This window comes from Thalia democratica, chromosome 7, assembly GCF_965202585.1.
Source record: "Thalia democratica chromosome 7, ktThaDemo2.hap1.1, whole genome shotgun sequence".
In the NCBI taxonomy this organism is placed as follows: Eukaryota; Metazoa; Chordata; class Thaliacea; order Salpida; family Salpidae; genus Thalia; species Thalia democratica.
In genome coordinates this window covers 9825392-9847930 of record NC_139171.1, presented here as the reverse complement: position 1 = coordinate 9847930, position 22539 = coordinate 9825392, and positions in this window count along the sequence as shown.

The window sequence follows — 22539 nt, the reverse complement described above, 5'->3', positions numbered from 1 at the left end:
ATCTCAAAACAAGTAAAAATTACAAACAATTTCTTATAGTCATGATTGACGGTTTATTTTTGTTCTAGTTTAACAACGAATTTGACTTCATGCCAGCAAGATATGAGGATACGGAATGTAATGCAGACGAGATCTTTATGGGTTGCGAGGACGGGTTAAGACTGGATGTTTTTATCAGAAATATTCATGAACATCTTTTCGACCTAAACAAAGAAGGTGTATTGAGGTATGATGGTTATAAGTTAACTTGTTATAACTTCAGACAACTGTTGTTATTACTCTTACTACATTTTATTAAAAAGTTTATTATTATTTAATGTTTATAAAAACTTTAAGAAAATAGTTTATACCTATGATTTTTCACTTAAAGTTTTGAGTGCGTGGGTCCACAAATGTACATAGCCGATCCTAGACACGACGACCTAGATTTAAACTATTTGCAAGAAATAGACCTGAATTTAACTGGTGAAGAAATTCTTCAGAAGTAAAAAGAGCTGTTTCCATCGGCTTAAAAGCCCCTTGTAGTACTGAAGTTGTTTTACGCTAAAAAACAAGATTAGGAGCTTTCTTATATCTATCAAACTAAAATTGTCGTATTTTGTGTTTGCTTAAAGTCTTTATAATAATGCTTTAAAGTTTTTTTTTGCCTCAGTTTTCTTAATAAGTTACGAATATTTGTATGATTTTTGCAAAGATAACTTTTAATAAAGAAGCCCGCTTGTATAAGTTTTTAGTTAAGTATTATAAATTCTCACTGTTAAGTTACGCCGTGTTTATAATTTTGTCTTTGTAGAAGTATTCGTTCAATAAATGTTAACAAAAAGCATAAGTATTTGCCTTAATATTGGATATTTAACTTTGTTGACAGTAATAAAAATGAAAATATTATTTAAATAAACAAAAATAACTAAATCTACATTACAAAAATTATTAATGAGAACATCTTCGACAAATTCAAGCAGATGCTAAGTTCTATTATAGTTAATGTTATTAAAATAAGGAATATTATCTGAGATAGATTAATCTTTTAAATTAGATTTGTCCATTTACTCAAAACGCATGAATATTTGTTTTACGCATTGCAAGCGTCTATGCAGAATTAAGTTATATTTTTAATGAACAAGCATCAAATTGAAAATAAAAAATAGAATTTTGTTATTTAGTAAGTTTTTTTTAATATCCCAATTGTTAAAAACATAAATTTACTGTAAAAATATTTATATGTAACATTAAAAAAATGAAATGCAATTTAACAAGCAAAATCAAACTTACCTAAACAGGTATAATTTGCAAATTGCTAACCATGATTAAACTTAAGGATTTGATAGGTAACCAGTTTTGTTTTTAATTTTAAATAGTAAAGAAATACTCAATTTTTTTATGTATAACATTAATACATATATACATAACATATAACTGCGCACTAGTAGTCATACTTGACTGTATACTGGACCTTAGTCATCAATGAAATTTTGTTTGGGTTTAGAAAAATTTTTGCATGGTTGTGCTGGAATATTTTCAGCTGTTTGTGTTTGCAGTTTTTATTTTTCGATTAAAATTAAAGAAGATAGTATGGTTAAACTTGACGGTTTGCTAGTGTTTTACAACCAACTTCATTTCATGACGTCACGACATTTGGATATAGAAGTTCCTGCAGACGAGGTGTTTATGGTTGGCAAGGACAGTTCAAGATTCGATGATCATATCAGAAATTTGTTTGAAGAAAAATTCAGCCTGAAAAAAAATGCTTAAAAAGGTATGAAGGTGCGAGATGTACATAGTAGGTCCTAAATACAAAGATCAGTATTACGAGATTATCTTAATCTGAACTCAACTGTAAGATAAGTTCTTCAGAGGTCCAAAGAACGTTTTCCATCGGCGGAAAAGCTCCTGGTAGTACTGTTTTACGTAAAATGGCAAGCTAAGAAGCTTTCTAAATATAGTTTCGCTAAAACCAGATAGTTTTGTATCTTGTTTCTCTGCCAAAAATTTTTTGTTAGAATGTTTACAATTCTTTTGTTTGCCTCAGTTTTATAAATGTGTTCTAAGCTTTGTATGCTTTTTTAAAATAGTCCTACTGTATAAATTTTTAATTTAGTATTACAAAACGTCACTCTAAGCAACGACGTGTTTATAATTTTGTCTTAAGTTAATAAAGAACTTTTTGTAAGTTCGATAAATAAATTATCACAAAAAAAAAGTTGTGTTTATAATCATAACAATGCTGTTATTATACTTTAAAATTAGGAATTTAATCTTGAATTAATTTTCTGTTAAATTTGATTTAATCGTGTTTTACAGAAAATATATACAGTTTTAAAGTTTAATAAACTAAACATTTAATTGAGGTAAATTACCAATATTTATCACCATAACGTAAGCTGATATTATTTAAATATAAATCTTGAAATTATTATAACAATCTGTTATCGTTTATTACAATGCAGGGTTAGGGTTTTTTTTTTGAATTTTATATTTTTTAAATTTCTTATTTTTATTATAACTTTTTCTAATTAAAAAACTAAAAAAAAATAATTTAGTTGTAAGCGTTTAAAGTTATAATTCTTTTTAAGAAACTATCACGCTTAATATATAAAAAACAATTCAAAATAAATATATTTTACTGGATACTATATAAATAAATAGTTATTCTCTTTAATACAACTACTCCGAAAATAAATTGCATATACTATTCACAATATACTCGTAGTTTGTTTTTTATTTTGTTAACTCGAATTTCAATAAAGTTTCTGTTTAAACTGCTGTTGTGCTCAGCAAATAACTTATTTAAAAGACCCTTTTAAAGATTTTTTTTTTGTAAAACTCTTTATGATTCTACAATATGTTTTTAAACAACTTAATCATTATTTAGGTCCTGTGAATAAATATAGTTATTGTATTATTCTATTACCACTGTACACACTGAATAGTTCTATGAATTTATCAAAACTTACTGGTAAACAGTTATTGATTACTTGTTAAACAAACTTCATTTTCATAGTTATACAACTATAACTAAATAAACTCTTTGGTAGTAAACAAAATTAAATTGAAAAAATGTTAAACGTTTCAAGAAGTTTTAATTACTCCAAACAATACTACAAACAATAACATAAATAATTTTTATGAACTAATCTAAAAATAAAATAAAACTTAACAATTAAAAAAATAAAACAGTTTGAAAAAAATTAAATTTAAAATTTAATGTTACACAGGTAACTATAAACTTTCTTAAATATGATTAAGTTTTCACTTCTTTAGAAACATTTAATTATTGTGATACTCTGGCTTTTAGGTTACAGCAGTGTATATACTGTATATGTTCTTTTACCTACTATGCCCTATTTTCATTGCTACAAAAAGTATGTTAAATAAATATATACTTGTAGGTATAAACTTAGCAAGCATTTAACTTAAATAATTGAAAAATTGTATAATTTCAAATAACTATCGAATTAAAATAAAGTTATATTTTCAATGCACAAAGATTAGGTTTAATCTTTGATTTTTATATTACTTTTGAGAGTAAGTGTTTAGTTTATTTTTATAAGCATATATTTCAAAAAAAAACAGAATTTGATTTTAGATTAAAAACAGATTAGCAAAGTCCTAGTAAGCATATTATCAAAAAAATACTATTTAAAAAACAAAGTCAAACCTTTTCGAAACAACTAAAAATTACGAATTGCTACCCATGGTTTAACTTGACGATTTGTATATCAACCAGTTTTGTTTTTCAGGTGAAAAAATTTTAATCTGAGAGTTTCTTACAAAACATATGAATGCAAGTTAATAACAAAATAAAATAATATAAACAAAATTGAAAATAATCTTAATTAAAGCTGTGTCGTCAGTTCCATACTCTAATAATGAAGATGATATTCCCAGTGAGCAAGCAAAAGTTAATCTTGACAGTTTGTTTATTTTCTACGCGAACAACGATTCTAAGTACATGCCGGTAAGAATTCTGAACATGATATTTCCAGTGCGCAAGGTGTTTATGAATTGTAAGAGCGGTAAAGGACTAGATGATTTTCTTAATGTTGGATATGAAGGCTGTATCGACTCGACCAATATAAATGGTGTATCGAGTTGTGATGGTCTTTAATTATTGTGTTACAATTTCGGGCAATTTTTATAATTATTTGAAAATGTTTTTGAGAAACAATTAAGTAATAGTAAGTGCGTATGACATTTAAGTTTAAAAACTAAACTAAACTTTATTTTGCACGGGATGACTTTTTTGCAGGGTTCGCATTTTTAGCACTGCGTCATTTTAGCACTGTTGGTCATTGTTGCACAGATTGTCATTTTTTATCGGTGTCGTTCTTGCACTTAGCGTCACTTTAACATGAGCACCACTTTTGCACAGCGTAGAATTTACATCAAGGGGACAGTTTTACACAGCGACACTTTTGCACAGTTTTACATTAGCACGGAGATGGTACTTTTGTACGGCGACTTTGACTCGGGTGGATTTTAATTCTAGTTGATTATAATCTAGTGAATCTTGAATGCGGTTGGACTTTGATAATTTACTATAAAATTCATTTTTGTACGTTAACTTATGACTCTTTAATTTTTTTTTTTTGTACACAATTATTTTTGTTTTAAACTAGTATAAACTTAAAAAACAACACTAAACATTTAAGACAAATTAGTGTTTTAAGCACAAATATTGTTAAATTAAAATTTTATTATATAAAATTCTATTTTGGCATGATTATTCTTAACTTAAATTTATCTAAAAAACTAAATTAAATAAATAACTAGAAAAAAAAGGACTTTTAGTTTTAGTAATGCTATTAAATGATTGATTACACTGCCTAACATTTAGGAAATTATACAAGTAAGAAAACAAATATTACTTCTTATGAATACAATCATACTGTTTTGGAATAACATTTAGAACGATAGGGTCTTCAAAAATAAAAACTTAAAGTTATTTGAACAAAAATGAATGAGAAAATAAATTTTTATTGGATTTTTTTTTAGAAAATCGGCTAAAAAAGCTTTTTCCTCTATACCAGGGGTCAGCAGGCAGTTGGTGGTCGCGGGCCAAATTTCAAGTTTACAAAGTCTTCGCGGGCCGCAGTTTTAGTTTTAGTGATATTTGAATAATCTTTTGGTTTTAGTTTTATTCACACTAGAGAAAAGTTTTATTTTTATTCACCTTATCATTTTAAATAACTTTTAGCTATACATAGAATGACTATTTAAATTAAATTAAATTAAATTAGAATAAAATTTACATTAACTAATATACTTAAGTGTTTATAAACTATGTACTTTCATAAGGACTTACTAAGTTAAATTTAATACTTTTGTAATTTTACATACATTTTAACTCTCTTTAAAAACCAAACTTGAAAGACAATTTATTAGTTACTTTTATATATTTGTTATATTATCAACCCCTTTTTTTATATTTCTAAGAATATTAACTTCAAAAAAAAGTTTTTGCGTGTTAAATAGTTTACATTCATTAAAAAATTTAGTAATTATTTAATTTAATAAAATTAATACCTGTTTGTATTATATAAAGCTAGAACAAATTCTTTAACATAATTAATTCTCGAATACTTAAATAAAATATCTTATTAGTAACTAGTCTTTTACATGGTTGTCACTTAAAAAGCAAAAATGTCTGAGTTGAATCAAACCAGTCTAAGTTCATTAAAAGTTTAAAAAGCTAGTAAATTGTTGTAAATCAAGCTTAAGTACCTAATAAAAAATATCATCATCATTAAAAAGTACACAAAGTGTAAAAAAACAAGAAAAAACTACAATTAGTAAACTACACTACAGTCATAAAAACTATTCTGGGAATTCTAATATTTATTTAAAGTGTTTGAAATGAAAGTTTCACACACATCTGAGTTTTCAAGCTTTTAAAATAGCCTGTTTGTGTAGCAACCCAGTTAAAACAAAGTTCACAACATAAAGAAATAACAAAACTTATTAACAGTAAACAAATTACTTGCCAAAAAAATATAAGTCAGCTGGAATGGACATCTAACTTTCTTAAATATTTTTAACAAAAGTATAAAACTTAATTGAGTCATTAGCGAAGAAAAAAACCTCTTTTTTTAAGCATTACAGCAATTCTTTATCTGCAATAAGAATTTAAAAATATTAGTTGTAAAATAAAAGACGAGAACAAAAAAAAACGTTAGTTAGGAGTTATTGTGAGAAACGATAAAAAAACAAATCACCACAGTCAGTTCCAACAAAGCACATGATTATCCTCAGTAACTACAGAATTATCAGAAAAAAGTTGTTAAGGCAAGTTATAAAGTAGCAAAATTTATTATTAATATTGAGATACCGTTTATAATTGAAAACTTTTTTAAAGAACTTCTGTTGGCAGTAATGAGAAACTTTTGTTTATTTCTTCAATGACAACAAAAAGTCCTACTTAGGAAATGCATTAAGGTTATAAAGTCGCATAAATCAAATTATGACTTTAATCAATATGTTAAGATGAGAGCACTGATAGAAAAACTATTGCTCATCTTAGAATTTTCATTAGAGTTGTTTTTTTAACTTTGCCACTTTAGTTTAATTTCTTGGTTTAGTTCAAACACGAAGCACAACAATCGGTGAAATTTTACATGTAAAGGTGCAATGCACCAAAAGTTTTTAGAAGTACAATTCCTTCTTTTATTTTTAATATAAAGTTTAATTAAAGTTTAAAAAGTTTCTTATAAAGTATATCAATATTAAAAAACACTGTTAAGCTACTTTAGTATATTTTTTAATAAAGAAATGTTTATTTGCTAAATTTTTTGTGTCAATTCGAAATTTCACTACTTTACATGTAAAAATTGTTTGAAACTCCAGGCTTTTTCAAAAATTCTCAAAATTCAAGTTTTTTTCCAAAATTTTTAAGCATAAATTTTCAAGTTCAAAGCTTGAACTTGATATATTATAACATATATTATAACTGAAACTAACACTTTGGGTTGAGCAAAACTTACATTATAAGTTTAATTTGCCACTCTTTTAAGCAAAAAAGCCAGCCTGAATTAACAAAAACATTCCTGATATTTTTGTATACAAAAAACAATTCTAGCCAAAAACTTATAAAATGACTTAGTTGGCCTGAGATTTGAAGTCTTCAAATAGTGATAGTCTGAGTGTGTGTCAATGTTTATATACTATCCCTAAGTCTAGTTTATATTAAATAGGTAGCTCCAAATAACAGCAAATGTGTGTATTGATATGCAAAGCATAAAAGTTAACTTAGTTTGACAAAATCAATGTTTGAAAAATGAAAATGTATACCTTACAAAAACTATATTAGTTTATGTCATATATATTGTTTTAATTGTGTCTGTACAAATTTAGATATTACATGTAGAAAAAACAAACTTAGAAAATTATGCATAAACTAAACTTAAACAAACTAAAGTATTTTATAAAAAGTGGTTTAAAATATGAGCATTTATTTAAGTTGGTGTGCATATAAATTAGTTCAAGTGCAAAGAAAACTTCTAAAAAATTAAAATGTGTCAAAACAAAACTTAAATAAACCTTTTTTTTTTTATTACTATACACTAAAACATAACGTTAACAAATAAAAAATATATAAAAGAAACTTAGGTATAAAAAATATTGGAAAGAATATCTAAGCTATAAATAAATGACACTTTAGTTAATTACTGTGCATTACTTTTGTACAAAATGGGAAACATTTGCATTTAGTTTATTTGATAAATAGGTATAATATAACTAACTTATTAAATTCAAGCACTCTTTTTACAGATAACTACTTGCTGTTGTAAAATAGAAGTTATTATGAAACTCAGAAAAATATCCTGTTAGAATGCTAATCTGTCTTTTTCACATTTTTAAATTAAAGTAGTAACTTCTTCTAATTATTTTTAAATGTTATACAGAGACTTAAAACCAAACTAAACAAATTAAATCGAATTACTGAAAAAATTTTTACTTGAAATATATTTTTGCTCAGCGGGCCACTTTTACATGCTTGCGGGCCACAAAATTTTCTTTCGCGGGCCGCATTCCATTCAAAAAAATAACGTGCTCGCGGGCCGCAGATTTACCCTTCGCGGGCCGCAATTGGCCCGCGGGCCGCAGTTTGCCGACCCCTGCTCTATACGTTTGTTTAAAAAACTTTTTACAGCTGACTTTATCTAAAAAGTTATTTAATATTTTTTTAATTCTTTGAAAACTAGCATATAGTATATATTATAGCTTTCAAATAAAGTCTTATGTTATTTTTCGTTAAAAAGTTAGACAACCCTGTTGCCTTCAAAGATTCAGCGAAAGTTAAAGTTGTAATGTTTAGTTTTTGTCTTGAGCAATTAATAGGGCCGTATTTTTTATAATACTAATGATTTTTTTCCTTTTATTTATTTTAGTTTTTTAATTTGAAAGACAGAAGTTTTATCAAGTTATTAAACATTAAGATAGAAGTAAAACTAAGTTAAAAAAAAGAGATTAATAAGGATAATTGAAAGAAATGATAGAAAATTACAATCTAAGCTCGTTTGTTTCGTGCTAGTAGGTAATAGTTAAGTAGTTAAATTACTAAGTATGAAATTAATAGTTAATTAATCAGACAGTTAGATCATAAAGAAAAAATGGCAATTTTATTTTTAATTATTAAGCCCTATATGCATTTATAACTTAGACTAAAGTATTAGACTTTTTAACAATAAATAACTTTAAATGTCTGACAAAAACTAAAACAGCTAACCCCGATCATATTTCAAATACAAAATTTTGCCCCCGAGTACCTTCAGCCTGCCCACCCTGGTTTAGTTGAATTGAAAAATTGATTCTATTAGAAGCTTTAGCTTTTTCTTCAAAAATCAAAATCATAAATTTTATGTTACAAAAATTTGCATAATCTAATGTTGTTTCTATTGACTACGATAAATATTCTATTTTGACATATTTCCAATGAGTTTGCCAATGTGGTGGATTATTTCCTAGCCAAATTTTGAGTCAATATCAATTGAGTTTACTTAAGACATTTTGAAAGAATTTAATAAACATAATTTCTCCTCTAGAAGTTGAGAACTTTTTATTAACTTTTGAAAATTCAAAACATATAACATTAGAGATAGTTTAAATTGCTGTTTTCCCGCTAGGACGTTATCAGGCGTTATTCAGATGTTTTAGTTCTTGCAGATTCTTAACTTTTTTGAGTTTGTTACGTCTAGCATTACAACATATTGTTGGTTTGCTTAATCCACACAAGAGTGCTATAGCCTTTGCAAACTTCTTTACTAAAGATGAGCGCTTATAATTTTAATATGTAAATATTAACAAAATATTAAAACTAAGTTTTGTAATTTTTTAATGTGATGTAAAGAATATATAAATGTACTTTCTATCTAGCTAAAGAAATGCTGATGAGAAAAATTTCTCTTAGTTTCATCGTAGGCTGCATAACTTTAAGTTTTTAGTTAAAAATAGTTGTTACATAAAAATTATAAAGAATTTATAATTAAATTAACTTTACTGTGTGTTTAACATGAAACTCTAACACTATTTATAATAGATGTCCTTTGCAATTCAATATACAACTGATAAGATATGATTGCAACGTGCTGATTGGATAAAAATATAAATAATTATCAATGTTATAAACTTTATTTATCTTTAACTATATTTTCTATACTCGAAGTTCGTTCTATAAAAAACTTTTATTTAACTCAAAAAAATAAATAGAGTATTTATTTCAATAAAGACGTGCGAATTTTTAAAGGTTAGAGTTAACTTTTCCGGGATGCAATTATTTGGTACAAAATATCTGCCATACTAAGATTTTTTCTTAGAAGTACAATTATAAATGCTTTTGTCAGGCAATGACGAATTTCGAAAGACTCTTGATATTCGTATAACAAAATAAATTTGTAATAAATTATTGGATGTAGTTGCTGTTTAATGGATAATGAATTAAAATAAAGAGCGTGTTTAAATGGTTTTAGTTTATGTAAAATAAAGCTATCAGAAAGTAGTCGAGAACTAAATTTTTGTAGCTTTTGTAAAAGATTTGTTATAGGATCCTAATACATTTAATGAATTTAAACAATGAAGCTACATTTTGTGGTTATATAATAAACACCTAATATTTATTAGTCAGTAAAGTAAATTGATTAATGTTCGATGTTTCGCACAGTTCTCAGCAAAAAACTTACTTCTGAGGTGATTCACCATTTAGTGTTGGATTATAATACAGCTACTAGCAAGCTGTTTGAAATTACGAGAAATACATTGTTCATGGATTTTTACCTGCTTTTAATGAAATCACACCTAGTTTATATTCAAACTATTAAAGCTACACTTTGTGGTTTTACAGAATGACGTAAGCAATTGAGAGATAATTAACTTGTCACTACCTTTTTTATTGTTCTCGCGTTTTAGTGAGTTTTCAATATTACAACATCAGTATATTAATTCGCTGATTGAAAATCCATAGCTTTTAAAATATCTTTTAGTATGCATTATTTTTTGACAAAAAAAATATGAGCTGGCTTATGTGTTTATGATTTAAATTTTAAAAGTTTAATTTGTTTAACTGCTTAGATGCTTCAATTACTAAAAAAAGTTTTTCATTTCCAAACTATCAGGAGGACAAAACTAAATTTTAAAAATGCTAAGGAATAACCTAAACCTTTGAATAATAAACGTAGTATATTCAAAACATTAAAGCTACATGTTGTGGTACTATAATAAACAACTAAGAGATACCTAGTTTGTATAAATCAGTAATTGCTTTTAAAACAGACTAATTGGTTTTACTTTGTTTAAATATTTGCGTTTATTGTTAAAAATAATATTTATTCATTATATACATTAACCTCCAAACTAGGTCCGCACTTGTTAGGTACCAATAGCGATATAGTTCATACGTATTAGCCGAACAATGCTGTGTTCAAAACAAATTTATGATATTCCGTCAAATAAAAGAAAAAAGCTCAAAATAGTAATATAAAACTTTTTTTTTGTTAAGTTTATTATTAATATCAGTAACAGAGCAAAACAATTGAAATTTAAATTTAATTGGAAAACAAATTATGAACTTAAGAACTGTATACCAAATATAATATCTAAAACAAACATATTTGAACTTGTTTACTTAAAGAAAGTACAGTTCAGTTATAAATTGTAATACTATATGATTGATAAAAAATTAGAAATAAAATGTACTTTAAAAGTCATTTAGAATTTGGATAACCGCAAACAATGAACAGTGCAATTAACATAAACATTACCAAATACTACCAAAAAATATAAATATTAAAAATGTATAAAAATGCGATATTAAATATTAAAAGAATCTAGCGATTTACACTTACATAACAAATGATTGAAAAGTAAATATAAATGTCTTATAAAATAGGGATACTAAAAAATATAAAACAAAAACATTGCGATTGGGTTTTATTTAAAACTAAAAATACATGTGTATTAGTGTATCTTGTCGTTTGGGTATAGTAAACTTTTATTATAGCATTTTTTATAAGTTTTAGAACCCTAAACTAGTATTTTAAAACAAAAGTAAAATGCTGATCAAAACTTTCATAAATACTTTTTTTAAATTAATAACTAAATAGTTATAAAATACTATGTAAATTTTAAAGGTTTTTATAAATGCAAAATAGATTTAAACAATTTATGGGTCGAAGATTCTACCCTTTTGATAACATACAATTTGGAAACCAAATGAGTAATAGTGCTCAATCTTGAAACAGAGAGCCAAATTAATTAATAATTTATTGACGAAACTGCAACCTTACTAACCCAGTTTCACTTAAAAAAGGATCTTCAGAGTCTAGGTAGCAATAATAATAAAGCATACTAATATATATAGAAAAAAGTAATCAAGTTAATTGGCACTAATCAGACTAATCAGTACTAATTAGACATAAATTAGTAATTAAATTTTAATTTTATAAAATACTTAATACAACATAATTGGTCCACATCGGATACAACTATTATTAGCTTTTGTTACTAAGCTTATTTTGTTTACAATCATTTATTATATAGACTTTTAAACTATAATTCACACTCATAGCATTTAAAAAAGAATACAAATGCATAATTTCCCACTATATCAAGTTTTTTGCTCATTAATAAAACTAGTTAATCTAAAATATATTAAAATATATATTTACTTTGAAACTCAATTTTGCTTAAGATTATGAAGAGTGTAAAACGAAAAACAACTAAAAAATAATAACACTTTATATGTTCAAACTTAGACAAGCTTTTTACTTTAGTTTTAAAAAGCGACTCTATTAATTTTGAATTTAAAAGATATTGCTTAAAAAAAAAAAAACAGTCAAACTTCCACCTCTATTTGAGTTAAAATACGGCTTTTAAAATTTGATTGAAACTCGAAAACAATTAAAGAGCACTATGGACTAACTAAATCTCAAAATAAAATCAACGGTTGATAAAAATAACTTATTAGTTTAAGTAACAAACTTTTTATTTAAATCAAATTTTATAAACTTAAATTGAAGTTCTTCAACTTTTTTGCAAGTAACTTATTTATTTTAAAAGTTTGTTCCATACTTCAACAGACCAATAAACAAAAGATTAATGCTAATCCTCAACATTGAAATAATGTTAAACTAAGTAATAAGTTATATGTATTTAGCTGTAATTTTTTAGCAACAAGTTTTGTTGCAAACGTACTTTAAATTACTAAGTTAAAAAATAAACAAAAAAAAACAATAAAGAATTCTCTAATCTACAAACATATTTGTTTTATAAAAAGTCTAGTTAAACTTATAACTTTAACGTAAGTATAAGAATCACTTTGAAACCATACTTCATTATGTGATCCAATGATTGTAATTTATTACTACAATAACATACTATCGTTTTAAAACGTTAATTTAATTGAATAACGAATTTTGTGTTTCTTTGTTTCTTTCCTTTGTTAACAGTTGTACGGAATTGTAAACTAGTATATATGCTATGAGGTTTATTACCTATCTTTTTAACAGAAATACTTTGTTTTTGTTCTAGGAGTATGGTATTCTTTAAAGTAATAGAATGTGTTAGTTTTAAATAATTAATTTACAGATGGTTAAGTATATGAATTGGCTTTAACTGTCCAAGTATAAAAAATATATATTCTATTTGGCATAGACTTAACCTATAAATATACTTACAGGTTAAGTAAGTTCGTATAACTTTATCAACCGCTAATTATTAACAAAAATCAGCTCTAACCAAGCTGTTTCAAATTCTCAAGTTAAATTAAAATTAATTACCGTATATAATAACCCGTAGTATATATTGACGGTTGTTTTACTTAATGTGAAATTACAACGTGACGTAATCATTTGAGAAATTTCCACATGTCTCTATTGAAACAATCAAGTGAATTATTAATGTTATCTTCCCATTTATTACTCTCACTTATGATTTTAATATTACGTAGGTTGAATGAATCATCAAGTTTACAAAATTGTAGATGCTTGTATGAGAAATTGTATATTTTTAAGTTTGTATTTCCTTTAATAAAACTATTTTATTTAATCTCTAAAAATTCGTTTTAGCATTTTATTTTTGCTTAATAAATCACTGAAAAAATAAAACAGTTTTTAAGTCACTATCTAAATAATTAACCTAACTACAGTAGTAGAAAGTTTTTTAATATTTGTAAAAAAAGTATGTTTTAAAATATTTTCTAAATAAACAAAACGCCAATTTAAAAAACTAATTATGACTAAGGCTACGTCACTCCCATTTGTTTTAGTAATGCTACATAAAAACTTTTTGTTAATTCTTTAAGCATTGGTTATGGATTTTAATATTATAAAAATTTATGATTATAAGATTCCATTAAAGTTTTATTACTTTTTGTGAATAAACATAGAAACTGACTCTTAGCTTAAGTTCACTTCAATAATAACTATTGTTATATAATTATTTAAAGAATATTAAACACAAAAATTTTAGAAAACTTTTTACATCTTAATATATTGTTATTTTCGTCCTAATTTTTGATATTTTTAAATATAGGAGTTTTATTTTTTTATGGGTTTTTGCATGTTCTTAATTTTTATATATCTCGGAAAATTAAAAAAAAACGTACTAAGAATACAAAATCTAAAAATATAAAAATATCACTACACCACTTAAAAGAATAACACCACTAAATATACACTTACGACTTTAAATGAAATGTACTTTTGAGAGCAATTATAATATTTAATATTCAATTTTAAAATTTTCTAGAACTAAAAGGTTGTTACTTTAGTTACTCTGGATCTACGAAGTTACATACATGTATCTCACTATAATTGTGTAAATAAAACATTAAATGATACATGATTGAGTATGTACAAATTAAAATTCTAAAAAAAAAAATTCCTATCAATATAGTTGACATTAATAAATTAAATTTAAATAAAAGCTGTTTGACAAAGTAACTAACAATAAACTAAATGTTTATTAAGAAGTTGTTGCTCTTAAAACGTGTCTGAAAGTTCAGCTTGTTTGTTCAGAGAGCTTATACAATATATTTTTTTGAAATGTTTTATATATTAACGAACAAGTAGTATTTTGTTTAAATAATTTAATCAATTTGGCAGTTATTTCAAATTTGGTTAGAAACGATGAGAGTGTTGTTTAATGTGTTAAATATTGTGACTAAACCTGCTTTGAATAATGACATAAGCTACTTCACTCTCATTTGTTTTAAAGATAATACAAAAAAAGTTTTTCGCTATTTTTTAAAACATTGGTTCAAATTGTAAAAATATAAAACACTATGATTATAAGTTTCCACTAACTAAATAAAATTAATATTTAATATTATACAAAATTTCAAATTAGTTTAACATAAATGTTTGAAAGAATATTAAACTCAAAAATTTAAACAACACTTTTTATAACTTAATATAGAGTTATTTACATTGAAAATGTCTTTAATTTTAAGAAAATAAAGTTTTATTTCATTATAGGTAGTAGCATGGTGTTAATTTTAATTTACCTGGAAAAATTTAACAAATATTTACTAAGAATATAAAATCTTTAAAAAAAGTAAGTAAATGATAAACACCACTAAAAGTTATATAAAAACTAAACTTACGACTTTTAATCAAGCATACTATTGAAAGCATTTATTGTATATTAAAAACACTTAATGTTTAGAATCATAAGGTTTCTACTTTAATTATTCAGCTTCTACTCAGTTACAAGCAAGAGCTTCTACTCAGTTACATTAACTTTATATCAAATTCTTAAGCTTTATTTTTAATACAACAAAATTATATGTTGTGGTTCTATAAACGTGATGTAAGCAATTTAAGACTTTAATGTATCTGTGATCTATAGTGAGATATACTACCTCTTAAGTTAGTTATCCTCAGAAGTTATTTTATAACTTGTATAGGCTACAAACGTATACTTTTGTTTATAAAAATGTTTTAAAGAAATTGATAAAAAAAAAAAAAAAAAATTTGAAAGTTTCTCAAGACAAAAAGTTTTTTATTTATTAATATATCATAGAAAACAGTAATAAGTTTCTTAGGTTACTTTAACATAAAATTATATTTTTCAATATATTAATTTACACATTTAAAATCTTTAAAAAAATTAAAATTTCTAAAATAAAAAATTTATGTATATATATATCAAAATTTAGCTGTTTGACAAAGTAACTAACAATAAACTAAGTATTTTTTTAAGCTTTTGCTCTTAACACATGTCTGTAAATTCAGAATGTTTGCTCAGAGAATTTATATAACTTTTTTTATCAAAAATGTATATATATATATATAAACGAATAAGCATTTTTTTACATTTATTAATCAAATAAGGAGCAACTTCCAAAATTGGTAAAATCGATAAGTTTTTGTTAAATATTGTGAGCTAAGTTCTTATTTCTGTAAAGGCCCGATTTAAGAAAGAAGTTACCATTAATATTATTAAGCAGGTTACAGCTACTAGCAAGCTGTTTAAAACTATGATTCATTAGATAGGCACAGTGTTGGAGTGATTGACTTATTTAAATTTATACATCGTAGCTATATGTTGTGATTTTTTATTGTGACGTTTGCCTCTGAGAGAAAAAATTACGATGATGAAATCTCTTTTGTTAGTTTATGAATATTACATAATTTATAGTTTAAAAAAAAAACTTTTTTAACCAAAGTTAAAGTATAATTAATATATATTTATAAGTACTACAGAGAAAAACTAAAAGTAGTAAACATATTGTAATCTGTGTGCACTTTGTTAAAGCTATTTGTATATTTTATTTTTATGGTTTGATTTTTTTGATAACACAATAAAAAGCATAATAACTTGAGTGATTATAATCTAAAAAATAAAGGACTAAAACTATAAATTATAATTGATTAACATTTAAGAATAAAGCTGAAATATTGGATAACTAAAATAAAGTTCAAAACAAAACTTTAATTGTGTATCGGTTTTATTGAAAGATAATTAACAAACAGGTGCTAATTTAGTGTTGTCAAGATTATATCAAGTATGAGAGGGAATTAAAAACTTTTATACTTTAGATAAATCGAAGCTACATGTTATTGGTTTATAAGAAAACGTAGAATCATGAGAGAAAATTTCAATAAATCAGTAACTGCTGGTGAGAAATTATATATTCGTAGTTGATGTTTGAAATAGATTTTATAGTTTAAAAATTATAAATCTATCAAACCTTGCATGGAATTCTAATTGAAACTTTGTTGTTAAAAATCGAATTTTAAAAAAATTGTTAAAATACAACTAGTGTGTTTTTGTTTAAACAATACAGTTTTAATTCGTTAAATTCAATAAAATAAGTTCGAATTTGAGTGAATTCTTGCGTGTTTTTTGTTAATTATTTAACAAATAAAATTAATTAATGATCTTATTGAGTTTTTTCGAAAAAAATACGTCTATTTTTCTTCTCAACTCAAGCTTAAAAAATGATGAAAATCATCATTAAGTGACTTGAACTTGAAAAAGTTCATTTAAACAGAAAAAAAAATTGTTACACAATGAATACTAAAAGCATCAAAGAACATTTTTAAAAATGTTAGATACTTTATCTTTGATAATGTCTACATTAGAAAATAAACGATATTTTGAATATTTATATTTAAAAAATAAAAACATTAAAAAACTTAAATTTGACTAAGTAACTAAAAATTAACTAAAACTTTCATAGAATTTATTGCTCTCGAAATACTTTTGTTAGAAGAGGTTGTTCCTTAAGTTCCTAAGAATTTTTACGGTAGTTGACAGGTTTGCTTGATATTTTTATTTCAGCTTATAAAGTATGACTGAGCTAGCACTATTTATTACTTTTATTAAGCATTTACACAATGGCATAAGTTTTAAAGTTATTTAGTTTAAGGAGAGTTTTGTTCATTATTTTGATTGTGTTAGGTTTGATAACTTTGCACTATTAGACATAAGCCTACGTCAAAACACAGTAAACATTAAGTTGGTTTGAGTAGATTACATGTACTAGAAAGCTGTTTAAAAATAAAAAAGCAATAACAGCTTACTCAAATATCTGATAACATGTCTTTATTTATATTTTAAAGCTCTATGTTGCTACAAGCTTTATAAAGTGACAAACTTCAAATAAACAACAGTGTAGAAAACAAAATAAATTTATAATTTACTGCTACCAATAAACCATTTTTATTTCGTTAATTATTAATGCATATAATTCAAAAAGTAAAAAAGTATCAAGACTCGCATTTGATGTTGACTAAAAATAAATAGTCTAGAAAATTTTTGTGAATAAAAATTTTTTGAAACTGTTATTAAATTAAAACTAATGAGTATACTAAGCAGTGCACTGATAATGGAAACAAGAAAACGTTTTGAAACACTTTTCAGTCCGTGTTTAAAATTAATACCGACCATACGACTCAGCTACTGATTTTCTGTTATAAATTATGAGTGTTTAGCTAGGTGACTATTTATGTTGAACTAAATTTATATGTTACAGGGTAAAACTACATGTTCTGATTAACTAATTTGACGTAGGCATTTGAGAGATGTTCATTTTATGTAGGTAAATTATTGCTAGTAAAAAAAATCTTTTATTTTTATTGCAAGCCGCATAGATTCAGAAAATTATAGTTAAAAAAATCGTTTTTAGAAATTATTATACTGTATCATCATAAAACATTGTGTACTAAAAATGAATGTAAAACATTTCATGACATGTTAGTTCTTAAAACTCTTAAGCGTTCTTAGTTCTTTTTTACGCTTGTAAATTACAATTTGTAACTGAGAATCTGAATTTTTTGTTTGCACCGAAAGTTGCTTTGTTAGATGAATATATGTTTTTATATTTCTAGCGTGCACTTAAAACGCAAATTTAAGTAAAAGTTTAATATTAAAAAGATATTCAGCTACTAGAAAGCTGTTTAACATTTTGATGTAAAAAACTTTTGATTAAAATATTTATTGTAAGTTTCATACTTCTTGACTGCATAAAAACTAATTCCAATACAACATACAACAATATTAAGTAGATTACATTTATTGGAGAGCTATTTATGATTTAGGATAAGGTCAAAAAATAAACTGTTAAGATCAAACTTGATTTATATACAATACATTGAAGCTACATATTGTGGTTTTATAAAAGATGGTAAGAAATTAAGATAAAATTAACAGATTTGTAGCTACTTCCGAGAAAATCTCTTTAGTCAACTTATCAGTAAAATAGATTTTTCAACTTAAAAGGGTTTTAAAACTTTTATCAAACCTTACATCAACGCTGAATAAAACTTGGTTATAAATAAGTGAAATGAAAATAAATATTTAAAATCTCAATTTGTGGTATTCTGATAGAAAAGAGTTGTTTTATACAGTAAACAATAACTAATCGCAGTAAAGAAAGTAAATTGTTTAAAATGTTATCATTCAAAATTTATGAGTTAAAATTAATGGTCTACCGGATCAACTGTTTCGGGTCGGGATTCGGGTCTTTTTTCTGATTTATAATCCGGTCGGATCGTAAGTTTTTACTATGTGTTTACTATGTTTTACTATGTTGTACATTACTTTACTGATAATTTTAAATAGTTTAATATCATTTTAAGAAATAAAAATGACTTTTGTTTACCTATTTCCTAGCTAGAAATTGATAAAACTTGAAATAAATGCGTAATGTCTAACTACTTCATTTTAACAACTCTATTAAGTTTAATTGGTTTTATTTAGAACAGAACCTTAAACAACTTAAAAAAAAATTGTTTAACTAAACTTTCATATCGAACTTTTTTTTTGATGCAGTAGTGGAAATATCACATCTTTTTGTTATGAAGAAAAATTGTCGTACAACTTTAATCACAAATAATGACAGGTTAAAAAACATATTTTTTAAGCAAATGTATTGTTTAATTACTTTCTTGATTATACTTTAGATAATTTTATAGTTAAAGATAAATTAAATTACTTACCATATATTCATAACGAGCTTTACTTTACTTAATAAAACAAAATAACCAATAAAAAAACAAATATTTTTTTCTTCCATAAAGGTTTTGTTTTTTTTATGTTGTGTATTGTTGATTTACGTTGTATATGAGTTTATGGAAAATAACAGCTACTAGAAAGCTGTTAAAGTTTTGTAAATGCTTTGTAATTGATGAATGCCCATAACACTTTTGTTTATAAATAACAAACTTAAACTCTATGCTGTGTTTTATAAAGTGAAACTAGCGGTTAAGAGGTGTCGAGTAAGTATAGATTGATAACTGCTATTAAGAAAACAATAAGTAACTAATTTAAACTAGGTTGTTACCAAAATACCTGTGTTTTGATAAGTTTGCATTTTAGGCTTGCAATCAGTATTCGAACTTATTTAAAAGTTTAAAACTAAAAGATAATACAGCTAAAAAAACGTATTACTAGATTTATACTGATATTTATACAAATACAATATGTAATACACACAGAAACTAAAAAAAAGTTAACAAATAATCAATAAAACTTTTATTAGAAGTGAATGTAAAAGAAAGCGTCAATAAGATGTTATAACATTTTTACGGAATAACCGACCTTTTAATAAACAACCTTTTTTTATAAGACACTAAAAATACTAATTACTTTTAAGGACATAAAATACTGAACTTAGTTATTTTTAATGTTGGTTGCTTAATACATTTGAATATATATATTTTTGTATTTGTTCATTCTTTATTAAATAGCTATATTAGTTTGTCAATGTATTTTCAGTTTAAATTTGCTTGATTTGACTAAAATTGAATAAACTGTTTGATTCTTACATATTTTCTATTAAATTTTAAAGATTTGTTATTTATTAAATAAGAAAATGGGATAAGTAAATAAAATAGTTTGTTTTATCGTAACCCACATAAACTTTTTGCATACATTTCATAACAGTTTGAAATTAACCAACCACATTAAACAAACTTGAAAAGTACTGCAAAAAACAAAAAAGAGTGCTTTTTTTTTACTTTAGCTTAGTTAAGCTTAAATTTAAAAAGCGGTATACATATTATTTAAGTAATTTTGCAGCTACTCTTAGGCTGTTACAAGCTGTAATCAAATGGTGATAGTTTGATTATGTTGTAAAATTAAGATTATTAACTACAGGTTGAAACTACTTGTTGTGAATTTATATTTAACGTGAGCTACCTATTATTATATAAAGTATATTGACAATTTTAAAATCAACTAACACTTCTTAATCTGCATTAATAGTTTACTTCTTTAATTCGTTTACTAAGAACTTTTTGTTTCAATCTTTAGTAATCTAACTCTTTGTAAACTAATATACAAACTAATATAAACTTTGTAAAAAAAATGCATACAACTTTAAAAGTTTCGATGAAACTTTTTGTTTTAAACTACTTTATCACATTTATGCCACTAAAAGTAGTTTAAAACATATAAAGTTATCTTTAAAAAATTGACTTTTTACTTTAAGTTTTTTAATATAATTTTGTAGCCTTAAAATTAAGGTTTTGCATATGTATTTTTTTCAGAAAATTAAAAACTTTACTTTAAATAAAAACTTGCTTATATTTTAAACTTTAAGTACTATTAGTTGCAAATTCATGTACATACTACTATTTTTTGTAACAGTATAAGTTATTTTTGGAATCCATCAGTTTTTGTATCTTCTTTTATATAAAATATTAATTATTTATAACATTTATAAATAATACAAACAATTTATATTTTACGTTACACATTCGCTAAGTTTAAACTTTAGGACTGCTACAAAAGTGCAAACTCTTACTTGGCTAACTGTTGTAATGAGTTTACAGCTACTAGAAAGCTGTTAAAAATTAAGAATTTACAACTGTTTTTGTTTAAATTTTCATACTCGATTAATATACAAAGCATTAAAGCTATATGTTTCGATTTTGCCATATGACCTAAACAGTAACGTAAAAAAATAATTAGATAGGTAACTTATGTTGAGAAAATATTTATTATTAAACTAATATTAAACAAGATTTTAAATTTTGACTTTTCATAACTGCATCAATTTCTAAAATGTAATTCATTTAAACTAAAAAAAAGTATTTGCTATGTTAAATTATGTTGTACATTAATTCATTGATGTCTTTAATTAGTATAATATCCTTTTAAGAGTAAAAAAGTCTTTTTATTTCTACATTTTTTAGTTAGGAATTAATAAAACTTAAAATAAATATGTAATTTTGACTTAATTTATTTAAAAAACTTTATTAACACTAATTAGCTTTATTTACAAAAGAAACTTTTACAACTCGAAAATCAAATTTCTTAAATTAAAGTTTCTTATGGAACTACGTAATATCATAAAATCACAACCAGTTGCCTCAATGTGATATATATATATAAACCAATTGTGATATATTCAGATAATAATGATGGTTTAATTTAAAACAGCTATACACTAGCTGTAGTTTAAAAAAGCATTTTTAGCCGTAAAAGTGCACTTATGAAATAGCCCGGCATTAAGCAAACTTACATTATTTAATACATTAAACAAAATTCTTCGCATTCTTTTTTTTAATATGTGCATACTTGTTATTTTTATTTTAAGCTGCTACTTTTATAAATATTTTATATGATATATACAATTTTTTAAAAAGTTATTAAAAGTCTCATAAATGGCTTAAAATTTTTTTTATGATATTTTTATTTAGCACTAATATAATAAATATATTATTGTCTAAAAGTTAGATTTTCTTATGATGTTTGTGGCAAATTTAAGTATAGTTATATTTAAACTGTATTTAACTTTTTTCAGGTTGGAATTTTCTGTTAACTTTGATTTTAAGTTATTAATATGAGTTTTCATATAACATTGGATGTAGTTGTTTTAGCTTTCAGATTTTTCATATTCTCTTTAAACTTTAAAGTTGTTTAGAGAATAATATATTTTGGTGCACAATTGTCTGATAGATGCTTTTTTAAAAAGTTATAAAAATAACTACTATAATAAATTGAAGAGCTTTATACAAGTTACTAAATTAACAATTACTAATTTAACAGTAACCGTTACTAATTACACAATGTTAAACTTTTATAAGTTACAAGTTT